The 20,490-nt window shown below is 44.2% G+C and overlaps 2 protein-coding genes across 6 annotated transcripts in view; one reads left to right on the forward strand and one right to left on the reverse strand.

The window, feature by feature from the left end:
• The window catches only part of KCNG2 (potassium voltage-gated channel modifier subfamily G member 2), a 423,062-nt gene that overhangs the window by 361,538 nt on the left and 41,034 nt on the right, over positions 1 to 20,490 (reverse strand). For 3 of the 5 annotated variants that reach the window (XM_077270044.1, XM_077270041.1, XM_077270039.1), the window contains exon 2: positions 1,139 to 1,179. The exons of the other annotated variants lie outside the window; for them this stretch is intronic. The gene's annotated coding sequence lies outside the window, so the exon portion shown is untranslated. The remainder of the gene's footprint in view (positions 1 to 1,138; positions 1,180 to 20,490) is intronic. 5 annotated transcript variants of the gene reach the window in all.
• The window catches only part of LOC143782527 (uncharacterized), a 504,307-nt gene that overhangs the window by 111,655 nt on the left and 372,162 nt on the right, over positions 1 to 20,490 (forward strand). The gene's annotated exons all lie outside the window — the stretch shown is intronic.

The raw sequence follows: 20,490 nt of genomic DNA on the forward strand, positions 1-20,490 counted from the left end.
GGCAGTTTCACTTTCAACAGCCAATCAGAGCGATCGTAGCCACGGGGGGGTGAAGCCACCCCCCCTGGGCTGAAGTACCACTCCCCCTGTCCCTGCAGAACGGGTGAAATCGGAGTTAACCCTTTCACCCGCTCTGCAGCGACGCGATCATTCCATGACGCCACATAGGCGTCATGGGTCGGATTGGCACGGGTTTTCATGACGCCTACGTGGCGTCATGGGTCGGGAAGGGGTTAAACCAGCTTTATGGTTTCCATATTGGTAATATACAAATATTGATTTTGTTAAAGGGAGCCTGCGCTGCCCTTCGAACTTACAGTGCAGGCGACGGGGCCGCAGCAGAACACACGGGCGACTGCTGCGTGTTGACTTCCTCAAAGTGGTCGCTGTTGTGGCTCCTGCTCCGACCGTGGAAGGTCATCTGGGAAGCGAGGGATGCACCACGGTGGTCACTGACAAAGCGGTAAGTCCGGGAGCCCCAGTGGGACGTTAATGAAGGCAGAGGAGGCGGAGCCCGGCGTGCAGAGTATTGAGTGATGGCTGGGAGGCGTTTCTGTCCAGGGGAAAAGACATGCCCCCAGGTCTAATTTGAGGAATCAGGTACAAATTATAAAAGCGACTATTTCAGCGTTTGCAGGGACCTGAACTAAAAGAGCCACCTTGACAGAATGCATTAGTGCTGCACAAGGTGGCTCTTTTAGTTAAAAATGCTTGGGGGGGGTGACAGGTTCCCTTTAATTTATAACAATAAACTATTAGCACTTTTATTTTTTAAAGCATTCTTACTTTGTATATACATGTATATACATATACAAAGAATGTGTGTGTACACATTTCAAATACATGTATGTACAAATTTCAAAAAATACATGTATATTTTGCTTACATTTTCGATTGATTCCTAGAAACATAAAAAGAAACAAAGTAATAACCTACAAAAGTAGGACATAAACTGCCAGTAGAACACCAACCAAAAAAACCCCAAACACTGGGTCACATTATTATGGGTGGATTATATACAGTAGTACTTGAATGTTTGTGAACCATTCAGAATTGTTCACATTTCTGCACAAATTTTATAAAATGATCCAATATCACGTCTGTGAACAGCAAAAGTATGTTAAATTAAGTTATTCACCTATTTAGTCGTCATCTGCGATTTTTTTTCTCAGCTTGAATCTGGATGAGAAAAAAAAAAGTTTCAGCATGATGCATGTGGCAGCGTATATCGGATGAGACTCATCAATTCAAGTCAATGAGGGCGAGAATAAAAACGGACAGCACATGCCGTCCGATTTTTATGGATACATTAACATTCTGTAGTATAGAACACTGTAAATGATCCTGTAAAAGATAGAGTAATAGTAGCAGAGATATAAAACCGCACTGCATACGCATTTTATAAGAAAGCTATATATGAGAAAAATCGAATTGTACTCGCATGACACTCGTCTTACTTTTCTGTATTGACATTTTACCAATGTTTTAATTGCAGATGAGTGTGAGCCCTTAAACAGATTGTGTAGAAATGGACGAAATTCCCCCCAAAAAAACAAAAGGAGCAGACACCACCTACAAAATACTGAACCGCTAACTAAAATACATGTACAATATATTAATATAAACACATAATTGTTGTCGTGTAACCATTCGGAATATGAAACCTATAAATCTGAAACACGACTATAGATAATATTTAAATACTTATTAGAATAATAAAAAAAACCCACATAGACATGATAATGAATTGAAGACTTAACAGGAAGAAAACAAGCACAGGAGGGGTACAATATAATAAAAATAATAAAGCAGTGTGCTGCAGCATCATAAGATCATGACATACAAAAGTATTTAACTCCCAAATTTTATTGGAAACAAGTTATTAAATGAGGATTTTTAAATAATCAAAATGGGTGGATAATAATTCATCAATGATTAATTCATAGATAATAACTAAGCACCGATAAAAGAGGGCAGGGGGTACAATGCACCATATGAATAGGATGGTAAAGTGAATGGAATGCACAAATCAATGTAATAGATGGAACAGTGCTAAAGTGTAAGGAGGCTGTTATAATAAGTAAAATAATGCCTTAACCCCTTTACACCCAAGGGTGGTTTGCACGTTAATGACCGGGCCAATTTTTACAATTCTGACCACTGTCCTTCTATGAGGTTATAACTCTGGAACGCTTCAACGGATCCTGATGATTTTGACAATGTTTTCTCGTGACATATTATACTTCATGATAGTGGTAAAAATTTCTTTGATATTACCTGTGTTTAATTGTGAAAAAAAAGGAAATTTTGCGAAAATTTTGAAAATTTCGCAATTTTCCAACGTTGAATTTTTATGCCCTTAAATTACAGAGCTATGTTACACAAAATACTTAATAAGTAACATTTCCCACATGTCTACTTTACAACAGCACAATTTTGGAACCAACCTTTTTTTTGTTAGGGAGTTATAAGGGTTAAAAGTTGACCAGCAATTTCTCATTTTTACACCAAATTTTTTTTAGGGACCACATCACATTTGAAGTCACTTTGAGGGGTCACGTCACATCCTTCTAACCACTGACCCGTAGAAGCTCTATACCAGCGCGAAATGACCGTCATCAGAGCCTGCGCACTCCTATCATCACACACCCCCGAGCCATGAAGGTTTTATTATGTGACAGAATAAAGGACAAACCATTTTAAGGATCGGTGAGTGCTGCCTTCTCTTCTTTGTCATATGGACTGCATTTCAATGTTTTTTCAGAGGTGCACCCGAGATCCGGAGGCTAAGCTTCAATGAGCACACGTGTTAGGTGCTTTGATCCAGTAAAGTCGGTGGTGCTGTCTACTATTTATCTTTTGACAGACTTAATAAGTAACATTTCCCACATGTCTACTTTACATCGGCACAATTTTGGAACCAAAGTTTTTTTTTGTTAGGGAGTTATAAGGGTTAAAAGTTGACCAGCAATTTCTCATTTTTACAACACCATTTTTTTTAGGGACACATCACATTTGAAGTCACTTTGAAGGGTCTATATGATAGAAAATACCCAAGTGTGACACCATTCTAAAAACTGCTCATCTCAAGGTACTCAAAACCACATTCAAGAAGTTTATTAACCCTTCAGGTGTTTCACAGGAATTTTTGGAATGTTTAAAAAAATGAACATTTAACTTTTTTCACAAAAAAATTTACTTCAGCTCCAATTTGTTTTATTTTACCAAGGGTAACAGGGGAAATTGGACCCCAAAAGTTGTTGTCCAATTTGTCCTGAGTATGCCGATACCCCATATGTGGGGGCAAACCACTGTTTGGGCGCATGGCAGAGCTTGGAATGGAAGGAGTGCCATTTGACTTTTCAATGCAAAATTGACTGGAATTGAGATGGGATGCCATATCGCGTTTGGAGAGCCCCTAATGTGCCTAAACATTGAAACCCCACACAAGTGACACCATTTTGGAAAGTAGACCCCCTGAGGAACTCTTCTAGATGTGTGGTGAGCACTTTGACCCACCAAGTGCTTCACAGAAGTTTATAATGTAGAGCCGTAAAAATAAAAAATCATATTTTTTCACAAAAATGATATTTTCGCCCCCCAATTTTTTTTATTTTCCCAAGGGTAACAGAAGAAACTGGACCTCAAAAGTTGTTGTGCAATTTGTCCTGAGTACAATGATACCCCATATGTGGGGGTAAACCACTGTTTGAGCGCACAGGAGAGCTTGGAATGGAAGGAGCACTGTTTTACTTTTTCAATGCAGAATTGGCTGGAATTGAGATCGGACGCAATGTCACGTTTGGAGAGCCCCTGATGTGCCTAAACAGTGGAAACCCCCCAATTCTAACTGAAACCCTAACCCAAACACACCCCTAACCCTAATCCCAACCATAACCCTAACCACACCCCTAACCCTAATCCCAACCCTAATCCCAACCGTAAAAGTAATCCAAACAATAACTTTAGCCCCAACCCTAACCTTAGCCCCAACCCTAACCCTAACTCTAGCCCCAACCCTAACCCTAAATTTAGCCCCAACCCTAACTTTAGTCCCAACCCTAACCCTAACTTTAGCCACCAACCCTAACCCTAACCCTAATGGGAAAATGGAAATAAATACATTTTTTTTAATTTTATTATTTTTCCCTAACTAAGGGGGTGATGAAGGGGGGTTTGATTTACTTTTAAAGCGGGTTTTTTAATGTATTTTTATGATTGGCAGCCGTCACACACTAAAAGACGCTTTTTATTGCAAAAAATAGTTTTTGAGAGCTATAATTTTTCCATATTTTGGTCCACAGAGTCATGTGAGGTGTTGCTGTTTGCGGGACGAGTTGACGTTTTTATTGGTACCATTTTCGGGCACGTGTCATTTTTTGATCACTTTTTATTCCAATTTTTGTGAGGTAGAATGAACAAAAACCAGCAATTTATGAGTTTCTTTCGGGGGGGCGCTTATACTGTTCCACTTTTGGTAAAATTGATAAGCAGTTTTATTCTTCGGGTCAGAACGATTACAGCGATACCTCATTTATATCTTTTTTTATGTTTTGGCGCTTTTATACGATAAAAACTATTTTATATAAAAAATAATTATTTTTGCATCTCTTTATTCTGAGGACTATAACTTTTTTATTTTTTAGTTGATGATGCTGTATGGTGGCTAGTTTTTTGCGGGACAAGATGACGTTTTCAGCGGTACCATGGTTATTTATATCTGTCTTCTTAATTGCGTGTTATTCCACTTTGTTTGGCGGTATGATAATAAAGCGTCGTTTTTTTTTTACGGTGTTCACTGAAGGGGTTAACTAGTGGGACAGTTTTATAGGTCGGGTCGTTACGGATATGGCGATACTAAATATGTGTACTTTTATTGTTTTTTTTTAATTTAGATAAAAAAATGTATTTAATGGAACAATATATTTTTTTCTTTATGTAGGAATTTTTTTTTTTTACATTTTACCTTGCCCCGGGCAGCGATCTGACAGGCACTGCTGGGAGGCTTCCTGGCGCCTGCTCTGAGCAGGCGCTTGAAAGGCACCTCCCTGCAGGACCCAGAAGGCCACCCGTGGCCATTTTGGATCCGGGCCTGCAGGGAGGAGGAGGTAGGAGACCCTCGGAGCAACGCAATCACATCGCGTTGCTCCGAGAGCCTCAGGGAAGCACACAGGGAGCCCCCTCCCTGCGCGATGCTTCCCTGTGCCGCCGGAATGCTGCGATCATCTTTAATCGCAGTGTACCGGGGGTTAATGTGCCATGGTGCGGTCTGTGACAGCTCCTGGCACATAGTGCCGGATGTCAGCTGCGATAGGCATCTGACACCTGGCCCCGATCGGCCACGCTCCCCCCATGAGCGAAGCAGATCGGTGATGACGTACTATACCACCTCGACGGGATAGTAAGTCAGATGTCAGAAAGGGGTTAAGTGGTGTTCAATTAATTATCAGATCCATGTGGCAGTCCAAGAGAATGCATATCAAGATACAAAGTGAAAAGTGCCAAAGTGCCAAAGTGGTTAGTGCTAGAAGGAATGGCACAGGCACCAAGTAAATTGGAATTGTGGGATGATGCTGCTTACCTGCTCTCTCACTGTGCCCAACATGTGTTTCACCAAAGTCAATGATTCAAGAGCCACCACACACAGACATATCCAGGATATGGGCTACAAGTGTCAGATTCCTGCCATGTCATCTGCTGGTATATGCACACATGCCGCATTGACGCAGTAATTGATGCAAAAGGAGCCCGACCAAATATTGACTGCATTTACTGAACATACATTTCATTAGGCCTACATTTACATGGTATCGTGGCAGTGAGTTGCTTATCATAGGAGGGGGCATGGTTGGTCTAGCAAGCATGTGCCATGCAGTCCCAGCAGTGATAATCACCAGGTGATAAAACGTTCATTGTAACTAAACATCAGCACACAACTTGATAATTGACACATCGATGAATTTTGTGCTTTAACCCCTACCTCATGATGTCCCCAGAATACATAGCAAAAATCTTCTGACAGATTCCATTTAAGTCAAATATATATAGAAATATGAAGGACTCTCAAACTTTCAAGTATGGCTGTTAGTGCTGCAGCATGCTTCATATTGATGAACGGGGCAAATGTGTTTTTCACCACATTCTACAAAGAAAACTTTCCTCCTGTGCACTGAAAATTTAGCCATTTACTTCATCTATTTCTGTAAAAAGAGCTGTTCACATGGCAGCTGCCAAGCCCTAATACTTTACATGCTGAAAAAATAAAGAACAATTTACAGTTCTCACATTCAAAACCTCTTTGAATTATTTTCATTTGAAATCCATCTGCAATTATTGTTGTATTTTTTAAACAAACTATATAAAGAAAATGGAAATTATGATGAAATGCAGCATCCCAATGGGAGATTAGACTATAGCATTTCACCTTGTATACTGTGTAATTAAAAAGTTTGGTAAACAAATGCTATACAGCTAGAAAAATAAGAATACCTCTTGGTAAGCCTATCCGTGGTGATCTAGTATCATCTGCAGAGTTTAGTATAAGAAATCCTTGAATCCCCCTGTGGATAGGAGCCTTGTAAAAGAAGTCTGTTTCAACCTTCACCCTGACACCTTGACATATAATTATAAATGAGACTAAATAACTATCTGTGCAAAGAACCAACATGCTAAATAACTTGCTCTCCCCTAGGGGTTTATCAATAGTGTAAATGAATATGCTGTGTTCAACACCTGAGGATGGATGTTTGTTAGATTCCCTTTAACATCATCGTTACTATCATGCTTTAGAAAAAAAAAAAATTAGAACCTGTCATCTGATTCATGCGTCCAAAACCATGGGCAACATGAATTTGAGCCTGGCTGTATGATTGCAGTCAAGTATATTTTTATCTTTAAAATATACTCTAAAAATTGATCGTGAGAGACCTGACAGTCACCTAGAGCAGTACTGGGAAAAGCCGGCCGGGTGAGGAGCCGGATTAGTTTAGTCTCTGGCTACGATCCCCAGCATTTCCTTGTGCTGCTATGAATGACTGACAAGTCTCTTGCTATGGAAGAAACTTGTAATTTCCCTGCAGCAGTTCAGGGAAGAACCGCAGTAGTTTAGTTTCTTCCTATGGTCACTGGCCAGACCTTTAAAGTAGATTCACTTTGAAACATAAAAGCATTTTAGATACAAATGCACCTGGCGGTCATTGTGTGGATTGGGAAGCATTAACAAATGTAAAACATGACCTGCTGGTTGTACAGGAAAAAAGGCATTTCTATATACCGAAGAAAAACTATTTTTAATGGGTACTGTGATGACAGCATTTAATCGTAATCATCCAGACTTAAATTCAGTAATCCAGGAGGCATTGACTGTTTTCTTTATGTTGACTCTTCTTGTAGGTTAAATTGATATTGTAAATTGATGAATGGTTGTTATTTACCTCTTATGTCAGCTCCTACAGTTTATTGTACCATTATCTTTGCAAAACAGGGACGCAAGGTCACTGAACAATGATGTTTGCTAATATGTTGATTACACAATATACCACACCATGCAGTTTGTTGACTTGCCAACAGTGAAGGGTAAACTATAAATACTCAAACAATGCAAGTTAACCTCAGCACACCTTCCCCATGCCCTGTGAATGATGGCTTTTAATTAGTTGTGAACTAATTAAAGGGGATATCCCTCTGTAACAAGTAATCAAAGAGATTCAGAAATCCAAAGAACCAGAGACTCTACAAAACCACAGCCAGGAACACTCTACAGGATAGATGCCAGATCATGGCTCCAATATGAGGGACAAAGATTTCACATTCTATAGGATGCCAGCTTAGGGGACCACAGCCCCAGCTGAAAGAATACAGATCTGCTCCATTGACCATCACTGAACCCATATATAAATTGGACTAAGCATATACAATACATGGACTGGTGACTGGCTGCAGCTCTTCCAACCCAAGTGTGACAGCCTCAGAAATATATAAAGCTGCTATGCTCTGGTTAGGAAACCTGCAGCCAGTCTGTGGATTGCGGATGGGCTAGGACTGATTTACACGGATATCTGAATAAGCCCTTACTCATGTTTTAGCACCATTAAAGAATTCTGTTATCCAAAGTAATACTGTAGTATATTATGTGTGATATAAACTGAAGCACAGGCGACAACAGACACTGACTACATTTTTGCATTTTACTGACATTAGTATAATTGTGTATGGGAGCATTTAGGCTGTTTGCAAGATAAAAAAACAAAACAAAGCCAATTGAAAGAAAACCCACTGGTGCACAATTATAAAAATATCAATACCAGAAGCCAATTTAGAGGTTATGTTTTCTTTTTCAGGATTCAAATTTGATTTTTCATGAGTTTTGCCAGAACATACATATTTATAATTCGGTTTTTACTGACCCCCGGGTTGCGATCGCCGGTATACCGGCGACCGCCAAAAAAAAGTCTGATGTGCCATTTAATTTCTCTGTCCTCCGATGTGATCGCACATCACAAGACAGAGAAATAGTGTCCCCGATCACCCCCAATACTTACCAGTGTCTCCCGATGCTCCTCGGCCCTCCTGCTTCCCCCCATGGGCGCCTGACGAGATCTGCCGGCCGGTACCCAGCAATAATAGGAAGATTTTTCCTATTGGTTAATTTTGGTCACTGTGATAGACCCTATCACAGTGATCAAAATAAAAAAATAGTAAATACCCCCCCTTTATCATCCCCTTAGTTAGGAAAAAATAATAAAATAAAGAAAATGTATTGATTTCCATTTACCAATTAGGGTTAGAGTTGGGCTAAAGTGAGTTGGGCTAAAGTTAGGGTGAGGGTTGGGGCTAAAGTTAGGGTTAGGGTTGGGGCTAAAGGGTTGGGATTAGGGTTTGGATTAGGGTTAGGCTTGAGATTAGGGTTAGGGATGGGATTAGGTTTGGGATTAGGGTTAATTTTGGATTAGGCTTAGGGTTGAGATTAGGGTTAGGGTTGGGATTAGGGATAGGTTTGGGATTAGGGTTAGGTTTGGGATTAGGGTTATGGTTAGGGTTGGGATTAGGGTTAGAGGTGTATTGGGATTAGGGTTGGAATTAGGGTTAGGTTTGTGGTTAGGGTTGGGATTAGGGTTAGGGGTGTGTTGGGGTCAGGGTTGTGATTAGGGTTATGGTTAGGGGTGTGTTGGGGTTAGGATTGTGATTAGGGTTATGGTTAGGGTTGGGATTAGGGTTAGGGGTGTGTTGGGGTTAGGGTTGTGATTAGGATTATGGCTAGGGTTGGAATTAGGGTTAGGGTTGTGTTGGGGTTAGGGTTGGAGTTACAAATTGGGGGGTTTCCACTGTTTAGGTACATCAAGGGGTCTCCAAAGGTGACATGGTGACACCATTGATTCCGGCCAATTTTGAGTTCAAAAAGTCAAATGGTGCTCCCTCCTTTCTGAGCTCTGCCATGCGCCCACATATGGGGCAACAGGGCTCTCAGAATAAATTGGACAACAACTTTTGGAGTCCAGTTTCTCCTGTTACCCTTGGGAAAAAAAAATTGGGGGGCTAAAAATCATTTTTGTGGAAAAAAGTTTTATTTTCACAGCTCTGCGTTATAAACCACTGTGAAGAACTTGGGCATTCAAAGTGCTCACCACACATCTAGATAAGCATCTTGGGGGGATCTAGTTTCCAAAATGGGGTCACTTGCTGGGTTTCTACTGTTTAGGCACATCAAGGGCTCTGCAAACGCAACATGATGCCTGCAGACATTCCACCAAAGTCTGCATTCCAAAACATCACTACTTTACTTCCGAGCCCCGACGTGTGCCCAAACAGTAGTTTTCTCCCACATATACTAAGGACAAATTGGACAACAACTTTTGCAATCCAATTTCAAATTTTATCCTTGGGAAAATAAAAAATTGGGGGCTAAAATATAATTTTTGTAGAATTTTTTTTAATATATAAATTCACAGCTCTTCATTATAAACTTTTGTGACGCACTTGGGCGTTCAAAGTGCTCACCACACATCTAGATAAGTTCCTTGGGGGTCTAGTTTCCAAAACGTGGTTACTTGTGGGGAGTTTCTACTGTTTAGGCACATCAGGGGCAATGAAAATGCAACATGACGCCCGCAGATCATTCTATCAAAGTCTGCATTCCAAAACGGCACTCCTTCCCTTCCGAGCTCTGCCATGCACCCAAACAGTGGTCCCCCCACATATGGGGTATCAGCCCACTCCGGACAAATTGCACAACAACTTTCATGGTCCAATTTCTCCTGTTACCCTTGTAAAAGTAAAAATTTGGAGGTGAAAAGATTATTTTTGTGGAAAAAAATGATTTTTTTATTTTCACGGCTCTGCACTATAAACTTCTGTGAAGCACTTGGTTGTTAATAGTGCTCACCACACATATAGATAACCTCCTTGGGGGTCTAGTTTCCAAAATAAGGTCACTTGTGGGGAGTATCCACTGTTTAGGTACATCAGAGGCTCTACAAATGCAACAAGATGCCCGCAGACCATTCCATCAAAGTCTGCATTTTAAAACATCACTACTTCCCTTCCGAGCCCCCAAACAGTGGTCTCCCCACATATGGGGTATCGACATACACAGGGCAAAGTAGACAGCTTTTGGGGTCCAATTTCTCCTGTTACCCTTGTGAAAATAAAAAATTGTGGGCTAAAAAAATCATTTTTGAGGAAAATAAAAAGATTTTTTATTTTTATGGCTCTGCATTATAAACTTCTGTGAAGCACTTGGGGGTTCAAAGTGCTCACCACACATCTAGATAAGTTCCTTAACGGGTTTAGTTTCCAAAATGGTATCACTTGTGGGGGGTTTCCACTGTTTAGGCACATCAGGGGCTCTCCAAACGCGACATGGCATCCGATATCAATTCCAGCCTATTCTGCATTGAAAAAGTCAAACGGCGCTCCTTCCCTTCTGAGCTCTGCCGTGTGCCCAAACAGTGGTTTACCCCCACATATGGGGTATTGGCGTATTCAGGAGAAATTGCAAAACAAATTTTGTGGTTCATTTTCTCTTTTTACACTTGTAAAAATAAAAAAAATTGTTTCTGAAATAAAATGTTTGTAAAAATAAAAGTTAAATGTTAATTTTTCCCTTCCACATTGCTTCAGTTCCTGTGAAGCACGTAAAGGGTTAATAAACTTTGCGAATGTGGTTTTGAGCATCATGAGGGGTGTAGTTTTTAGAATGGTGTCACTTTTGGGTATTTTCTGTCTTGTACACCCCTCAAAGTGACTTTAAATGTGAGATGGTCCCTAAAAAAATGGTTTTGTAAATTTTGTTGTACAAATGAGAAATCGCTGGTCAACTTTTAACCCTTATAACTTCCTAACAAAAAAAAATTATGTTTCCAAGATTGTGCTTATGTAAAGTAGACATGTGGGAAATGTTATTTATTAACTATTTTGTGTGACATATGTGTGATTTAAGGGCATAAAAATTCAAAATTTGAAAATTGCAAAATTTAAAACATTTTCACCATATTTCCTTTTTTTCCATAAATAAATGCAAGTAATATAGAAGAAATTTTACCACTATCATGAAATACATTATGCCATGAAAAAACAGTCTCATAATCAGCGGGATCGGTTAAAGCATTCTAGAGTTATAACCTCATAAAGTGACAGTGATCAGAATTGTAAAAATTGGCCTGTCACTAAACTGCAAATTGGCTCCTTCACTAAAGGGTTAAGGGGGCCCCTCATGTATTGTTCCCTCTTATGTATCTTTGATTCCATGCTGACATGTACGGTATGTTGCCAAAAAACAATTATAAGACATTTTGAAGAGTTGGCCACGAATACTTTTTTTGGCCTTATCATGGCTGTATTTGAGGCTTATGGCTCGCCCCCAGAGTAGGGCAATGGGGTACTCGGCACCGGGTCCTACGGTTCGGGGAATGTCACGGTGGCTGACCCGGTCCGTGGCCCTCAGGGGTGTCCAGTAAAAGAGTTTATATATGGGCAAGGTGCAATAAAGAACGAGGAGACAGGTTTGCAGTCTGTTACCTTGTTTACTGAAGACTTCAGATGGTATCCTCAGCCCGGAGCGCCAGATGACAGGGCAGGCAGAGTCTGGCCGGTCTGAAGGCAAATTCAGAGTCCCCTTATCCAGGTGGAAATCAGTAGCCTTCCTACTAGCGCCTGTGTGTTGTAGTACCTCCCTGCTGAGCTTCCCGGTAAGGTCCTCACAACTCTTATAGATGTTCTAGATGTTATTTCTTCCTCTCTGTCCCCCAGATGGTATGGATAGGACAAACCCGTATGACTGATGGCCTGAGGCCTTTTATAGGGACCCTAGAGACGCGCCGGCCTCCACACGTTGCCACTGTGTCTTCTTAGGTATTAAGGTCAGGCAGCCAACTTGGAATTGACTGTCCTGCCGGTCTCTGGAGCAAGGCTTGGAGACAGTTACTCCCTCGGTGTTTCTGGCTACCGGCTTCTGCGCCTCAGAAAGGAGCAGCTTGTTCCTGGCTGATCTCCCTCTGGTATTCCTCTCCTGTGCTTTGCTTTCCTGCACACTCTCTGCAGTATGTTCACCTTTCAGTGTCTTTTCCCAGGAGTTGCAGCATTTCATGCCAGCAGAGCTCCTCTCCTCTCTGCCTGACAGGAACTGAACTCTGAACCCCTTTTCCCTCCAGATCAGGATGTTAAATAGGGGAGTTCACCCTAAACAGGCTTAGAGCTCCCCCTTCTGGTCTGGAGTGTGAACATGTTGTATGTGTGTGATACCTGAATGTGGTTGTCTTTCATTGCCTTCAGATATGACATCACTTCTCCCCTGAAAGGATAATGACATCACTGCGACGACCAGGACACTGGGGCGCCGCACTCCCCCACCTGTTAAATCCAGTACTCCGGGACTGGGAAAAGAACAACAATACATATTAGCAAAAGACATACAATTTTAAAATGCTATGAACAACTTATGCAAAAGTAGTTCTTCCCTTTATGGGAGGTGAGGACACTTGAACGTTGCGAAAGTCTCGGTCATACACAGTTCATGACTCCCAGTTCAGTGAGTGCAAACTGGAAACAGCAAGGATCCCGGGTAAACAAAGGGATCCCTTTAAAAGTATAATGAAAGTTTTGGAGCAATTCACTGTCCATTACTCCATTGTCCATTTTAAACCTGTAAGAAACATGTATATACAAACATTTTCAAATAAACAGCAGCAACCTTTAATATTTCCAAGTTTTGTAGCGAATTGGGGTTTGATTCTTGGTGCTACGTGTAAACCTCCGCAGTGCAGGGGTTGCTAGTGACCTAACAGGGCCCGCTGTGCTTGCTATCGCTGGTGTAGTGCACTGTCTTCTGGCTACACTTCTAGTGAGTCTAGGTAGCACTGGTATGCTGGAGCTCTCAGGACTGCTGCTACTAATTGTGGGAATGGCAGATTCACCGACAGCAGAGGGAGGACTTGCCGATTCATCTGTTGACCTGGCATCCTCTGTTGGAATCTGCTGTGGCTGAGTTATGGCTGGGACCGCGTCGGCTATTGGAATCTGTTGGTGCAGAGTCTCTTTTGGCTCCAGATGATATGGCATCACATTTGGTTCCGGCGGTTTCGGCTGACGAAGCGTCAAAGCAGATACCACGATGGCCTGATTTATTTGAGTCCAAGACTGGGGAAAATCGCCAAGAACAGTGTGTATCACCTTCTCCTCTTCCACGGGTGGAGACGTTCTTGGATCTGTTCCTCTATCTCTCAACTTGTCAGGGCATACTTTGAGGTGGTCCCTGGATATTGCTGTCGAAGTTTCTCCTCCATCTTTGCTGATGAGACAGACCTTTGTATTGTCAAAGTCGGATGGCAGGACAGTATATGGTTCTGCTTCCCATTGGTCGTCAAGTTTGTGTAGTCTCCTTTTTCCGTTTGAGTACCTGTTCACCTGGTGACAAGGGAACTGCAGGAGCATGCTGGTTGTAATCCCTTTCTTGTTTTTGTCTGGCTTGGGCTAGACTTCTTTCCATGCATTCCTGTACTTTGCGGTACCTTTGCTGCCGTTCTGTATCCCAATCTGCATCTGGCGAGGTATCTTCTGGGGTTAGGACCCCCATGTCTAGATCAACAGGTAAGTTGCTGGATCTTCCCCTCATCAGGTATGCTGGGGTACAGTTGGTGGAATTCACTGGGATGTGGTTGTACATGTCTACCAAGTCGGGCAACCTTGTTGGCCATAAGTTCCGTTCCTCCACAGGCAAGGTCTTCAGTAAGTCGATTACCACTTGGTTCATCTTTTCACACATCCCGTTGGTTTGGGGGTGATACGGTGTTGTTCTGATCTTTTTACACCCGTATAAGTTGCAGAATTCCTGGAACACTTCCGCTTCAAAGGCTGGTCCTTGATCAGTCAGTACCTTTTCCGGGTACCCGTGTGGTCTACAGAAGTACTGCTGGAAGGCTTTAGCTGCTGTCCTTGCTGTCAGATCTTTGACAGGCACCACTACCAGGAATCTAGAGTAGTGATCTATGATGGTTAGGGCATAGACATAGCCTGACCGGCTGGGTGTTAGCTTCACATGATCTAGAGCGACCAGTTTGAGCGGTCGTTTGGTGATGATGGGCTGCAGTGGAGCGCTTTGGCTGTCACGGTCCTTCCTGCATAGGCTACATGGGCCACACTCTCTGCACTTTTCGATGGCTTTCTTCATGCCAATCCAGTAGAACCTTCCACGAAACAGACTTTCCAACTTACTCCATCCGAAGTGCCCTGCTCCATCGTGGTACGCTTCCAGAACCATTGGCGCATCTTGCTTTGGGACTGCTATCTGCCATACTAACTCATGGGTGCGTGGGTCGATGCTTCTTCGGCACAGCTTACCATCGTAGATAAACAGCTTGCCTCTCACCTTCCACAGCTGTTGCGTCTCTTGTGGATCCTCCGGGCCAGGGTGCGAACCTGCCTGCGTCAGGAGCTCTTTCACCCGACGGACCGCAGGGTCACTGTCCTGAGTCTCTGCCCATCTATGGTGTGGCAGGGGATTCAGCGTGGCGTCCTGGTTGTTCCTGCGCCCGTTCCTCACATGATGGGAATACTGAGTAGCCTTGGGGCGATGGAAAGCTGGCAACTCTATTTCTTCGAGTGCTTGCGAGTCCTCTCCCATTTCTGGCAAGTTGAGCATCCTGAACAACGCATCGGCATTCGCATTCTTGTGCCCTGCCCGGTACTTGATGGTGAAATCATAATTGGACAACCGGGCCATCCACCGCTGCTCGAAGGCACCAAGTTTCGCTGTGTCCAAGTGTGTCAGTGGATTGTTGTCCATGAAGACTGTGAATTTTGCTGAGGCCAGGTAGTGCTTGAACCTCTCTGTCACTGCCCAAATGATGGCGAGGAACTCCAGCTTAAAGGAACTGTAGTTGTCAGGGTTCCTTTCAGTGGGACGAAGTTTCCTGCTGGTGTAAGCAATTACCCTCTCTTTGCCTTTCTGGACCTGGGACAATACGGCTCCCAGTCCCATGTTGCTGGCATCCGTATACAGCACAAATGGTTGGTCATATTCAGGGTAGGCCAGCACCTCTTCTACCATCAGCGCCAACTTCAAACAAGTGAAGGATCCTTCCAGGCCGTCATTCCAGTCAAATGAGGTATTCTTATCCTTGGTTTTCTTGGATTGGCCCACCAACAGGTCTTGCAATGGCGTGGCTTTCTTGGTGAAGTCTTTGATGAACCTGTAGTAGCCTACTAACCCGAGGAACTGCCGGACTTCATGGAGGTTGCTGGGCTTCGGCCAGTCTCATCACAGTGACCTTGTCAGGGTCTGGGGCCACCCCTTCGGCACTCACCACATGGCCCAGGTACTGCACTTTTGGCTTTAATAGATGACATTTGGATGGTTTTACCTTTAGGCCAAAGTTGGACAGAGCTTCGAACACCTCTGCCAGGTGCTTCAGGTGGTCCTCATAGGTTTTGGAGAAGACGATGACATCCAAGTACAGCAGGTCGATTTCGAAATTCTTGTGTCCAAGGCAGCACTCCATCATCCTCTGGAACGTTCCTGGGGCGTTGTACAGTCCGAATGGCATGTAGTTGAATTCACAGAGACCCATCGGTGTGGTGAAGGCCGTCTTTTCCTTGTCCGCCTCTGCTACGGGAACCTGCCAGTACCAACCGGTGAGATCCAAGGTAGAGAAGTAGTTAGCAGATTTTAAAGCAGCCAAGGACTCCTCTATTCTGGGCAGTGGGTATGCATCTTTATGTGTAATGCGGTTTATCTGCCTATAATCAACACACATCCTCATCGTGCCATCCTTCTTTCTGAGCTGCCCAGGGGCTACAACTGTCTCAAACTACCCCAGCCTCCTTCATCTCTCGCAACATGTCTTTGGCACACTGATAATGAGCTGGGGGTACAGGACGGTATCTCTCTTTAATGGGTGGATGATCTCCTGTGGGGATATGATGTTGAATCCCTTTTACCTGCCTAAAATCTAGGGGGTGCTTGCTGAATACCCGCTCATACTCATGAACCACCCTGTAAGCCCCTTGTTTTTGGTGTGATGGGGTAGAGTCAGTACCTACGTGCAATTTCTGACACCAATCTTCCATTTGTCCTGCAGAGCCATTGTCCTCCGCCTGGTTGAACGGGACCAAGGGTTCTGTTGCCTGTATCACATTATTATCAACAGCAAACAATTTGGCAAGTGTGGCATATTTGGTTAGGTGGACCTCTTCCTCTCCACAGTTAAGGACATGTACTGGCACCCTCCCCTTGCGGACTTCAACCACCCCTCTGGCTGTCAGGAAGGTGGGCCTACTTTCTGAATACACAGGTTCTACCAGGGCTTGATAGTCTTTACCTCTGAGGCCTATTGCTGCCCGACACCATATTAACATTTCACTCCTGGGGGGTATTGCAATGAGGATTGAATCACTCACGGTGACACGGCCAATTTCTCCACCAGTCAGTTCTACCTGCTGTCCCTGCATCAGAGCTCGGATTCACGGCGGTGGAGCAGGGAGAGGTAAGTATTTCAACGTTGCAAGTGCTGTGATCCTGAGCAAGCAGGGGGGGCCCACTCGTTCGCATTGGCACTGGCACAGGGCCCCTCAAAGTATGGCGGTGTGTTTGCATGGCGGGGGCGCCTCCCACCAGCAGCGACACTTTTGCGTACTCTGAGGGGCCCTGTGCCAGTGATGTCGCCAACGAGTATGCCCCCCCCACCTGATGAAGGAACCTGCACTTTCATCTGCACCTTCCTCTTTGTCCCTGTGTAAGGTGGTATAACATGCGGGAAGGGGAACCTTACTTTCAGCAGGGTCAGATTCTGGCTGTGTAGAGTGCAAGGGGAATGTAGTGGTCTAGGTCAATGTACCAGCAGACTCATCTAGCAGTGGCTGGGCAATGGGCAGGATGAGGAGGAAACAGATATAGGGCCAAAGAATAAATTAGGCTAAATGCAGTTCAAAATTGGTAACAGGACTAAACAGGCGGCATTGCTTTGTTCAGTGGAGTAGCAAACCCAAGAGCAGCAAACACTTTTTCAAGGGCCCAACCACACCAGTAGGCCAAATGCAGTTTAATATCTGATACTATAGGCCAAAAGCCAGAAGGTAGAAGCTCAGCTGTATTCAGTTGAGGACAAACACCAGGCAGGGGCAGACACCGTTAGTAGGCCCTAAACACCATTTTTTTAAAAAATAAACAGCACTTAATGATAGCCAAAAGGTTGAAGCTCAGCTGTATTCAGTTGAGGACAAACACCAGGCAGGGGCAGACACCGTTAGTAGGCCGGAACCACCAATTTGTTTAAAAACAGCAGTTAATCAGAGCCAGAAGGTAGAAGCTCAGCTTTATTCAGTTGAGGACAACACCAGGCAGAGGCAGACACCGTTAGTAGGCCCTAAACACCATTTTTTAAAAACACAGCACTTAATGAGAGCCAGAAGGTAGAAGCTCAGCTGTATTCAGTTGAGGACAAACACCAGGGAGCAGCAAACAGAGGTATTAGGCCCCATCCAGCAATTAAAAAAAAAAAAAAAAAAAAAAAAAAAGCTTAATAAGAACCAGAAGGTAGAAGCTCAGCTTTATTCAGTTGAGGACAACACCAGGCAGGGGCAGACACCGTTAGTAGGCCGGAACCACCAATTTGTTTAAAAACAGCAGTTAATCAGAGCCAGAAGGTAGAAGCTCAGCTTTATTCAGTTGAGGACAACTTGAATTAGGGACTGCAGACAGACTTAGCAGGCTGTCCCCTGTGTGGACCATGCATCCAACACATTAACCCATTGAGCCACAAAGGACACGTAACCTTCCGTGGCCATGCCTACAGGTCCATGTGTCTGTTGTCAGGTGTACCTTTGGACTCACAGATTGACAGAATGCAAGGACAATGCGGTCTTTAACATGCTGGTGGAGGGGTGGGATGGCTTTTCTCGCAAAAGAATTGTCAACTGGGTAGCTCATAGCGTGGTACATCGTAGTCCATCATGGCTTTATTAATATTAAATAAAATAAAAAAATAGGCTCTATCCACTGTAAAATAGGTTCCAGGGGTACACGGGCAGCAGTGGTCTGGTCAGTGGAGGCCTAGTGGAAGGAGGGACCGCAGACAGGCTTCGAAGGCCTAACACAATAAAATGGGCTGGCTGTAGGCACTTTATAATTGGTTCCAGGGGTACACGGGCAGCAGTGGTCTGGTCAGTGGAGGCCTAGTGGAAGGAGGGACCGCAGACAGGCTTCGAAGGCCTAACACAATAAAATGGGCTGGCTGTAGGCACTGTAAAATAGGTTCCAGGGGTACACGGGCAGCAGTGGTCTGGTCAGTGGAGGCCTAGTGGAAGGAGGGACCGCAGACAGGCTTCGAAGGCCTAACACAATAAAATGGGCTGGCTGTAGGCACTTTATAATTGGTTCCAGGGGTACATGGGCAGCAGTGGTCTGGTCAGTGGAGGCCTAGTGGAAGGAGGGACCGCAGACAGGCTTCGAAGGCCTAACACAATAAAATGGGCTGGCTGTGGGGACTGTAAAATAGGTTCCAGGGGTACACGAGCAGCAGTGGTCTGGTCAGTGGAGGCCTAGTGGAAGGAGGGACCGCAGACAGGCTTCGAAGGCCTAACACAATAAAATGGGCTGGCTGTAGGCACTGTAAAATAGGTTCCAGGGGTACACGGGCAGCAGTGGTCTGGTCAGTGGAGGCCTAGTGGAAGGAGGGACCGCAGACAGGCTTCGAAGGCCTAACACAATAAAATGGGCTGGCTGTAGGCACTTTATAATTGGTTCCAGGGGTACACGGGCAGCAGTGGTCTGGTCAGTGGAGGCCTAGTGGAAGGAGGGACCGCAGACAGGCTTCGAAGGCCTAACACAATAAAATGGGCTGGCTGTAGGCACTTTATAATTGGTTCCAGGGGTACATGGGCAGCAGTGGTCTGGTCAGTGGAGGCCTAGTGGAAGGAGGGACCGCAGACAGGCTTCGAAGGCCTAACACAATAAAATGGGCTGGCTGTAGGCACTTTATAATTGGTTCCAGGGGTACACGGGCAGCAGTGGTCTGGTCAACGGAGGCCAATTGTAATGAGTGTCTGCCAGTTAGTAGTCAAAAACAACAATTAAATGTGAATGTCTCGCACTAAAACAAAACAAAAACACTAAAGGGTGCAATCATTAGGTTCAGGGGTGGGATCCTCTGCGTTGTTTCAGACCTACTAATTTAGCGCAAAGTATTTACTGTGGTAAATAGAGGACACTGCCCCTGACTATGTTAAGTACCATCATACATGTCAACACAATGGTATTGTCAGTGGCAGGTATGGAAGGATGTCAGCGCATAGACTAAACATTGGTGGAAGTGTGAGAGATACCTGTGGAAGTGGTAGAGCAATGTTTGACCTGGGGGTGGGTGAACTCTCTTGTGGCCGGCGGTACAGGCCCAGGGCCCCTCATGTTACAACAGTGTGTCTGACGTTGGGTGCGCACCACCACCGCCAGAGACACTTTATTGTACTATGAGGGACCCAGTAGCAATGCCGTCGACCAAAAGCGAGCACACCCACCTCTTCAGACAAACAGCAGTCTCACGGGTGCTTGCGCCAAGTCGCGATACCACGGCCCCGTGTGGGGAGTTTGGCCATTTAGGGAGGTGTAAACATGTCGTATGCTGGACAATCAGCTGCAGAAAATTAGACATTAGAAAAGTAATTCACAGTAGTCCACAGGCAAGAGCTTTTCATAGGAAAGGTAGGTGTAGGCCGGGCAAGGTGGGGCAAAAGATTTCGAAATCCAGTTGTGGTTCATTTTAATGAATGTTAGATCGTCAACATTTTGGGTAGCCAGACGAGTCATTTTTTCGGTTAATATTGAACCTGCAGCACTGAATACTCTTTCTGATAGGACACTTGCTGCCGGGCAAGCAAGCTCCTGCAATGCATATTCTGCCAATTCTGGCCAGGTGTCTAATTTTGATGCCCAGTAATCAAATGGGAATGACGGTTGAGGGATAACATCGATAAGGGATGAAAAATAGTTAGTAACCATACTGG

The sequence above is a fragment of the Ranitomeya variabilis genome, chromosome 6 (assembly GCF_051348905.1).
Source record: "Ranitomeya variabilis isolate aRanVar5 chromosome 6, aRanVar5.hap1, whole genome shotgun sequence".
Lineage (NCBI taxonomy): Eukaryota > Metazoa > Chordata > Amphibia > Anura > Dendrobatidae > Ranitomeya > Ranitomeya variabilis.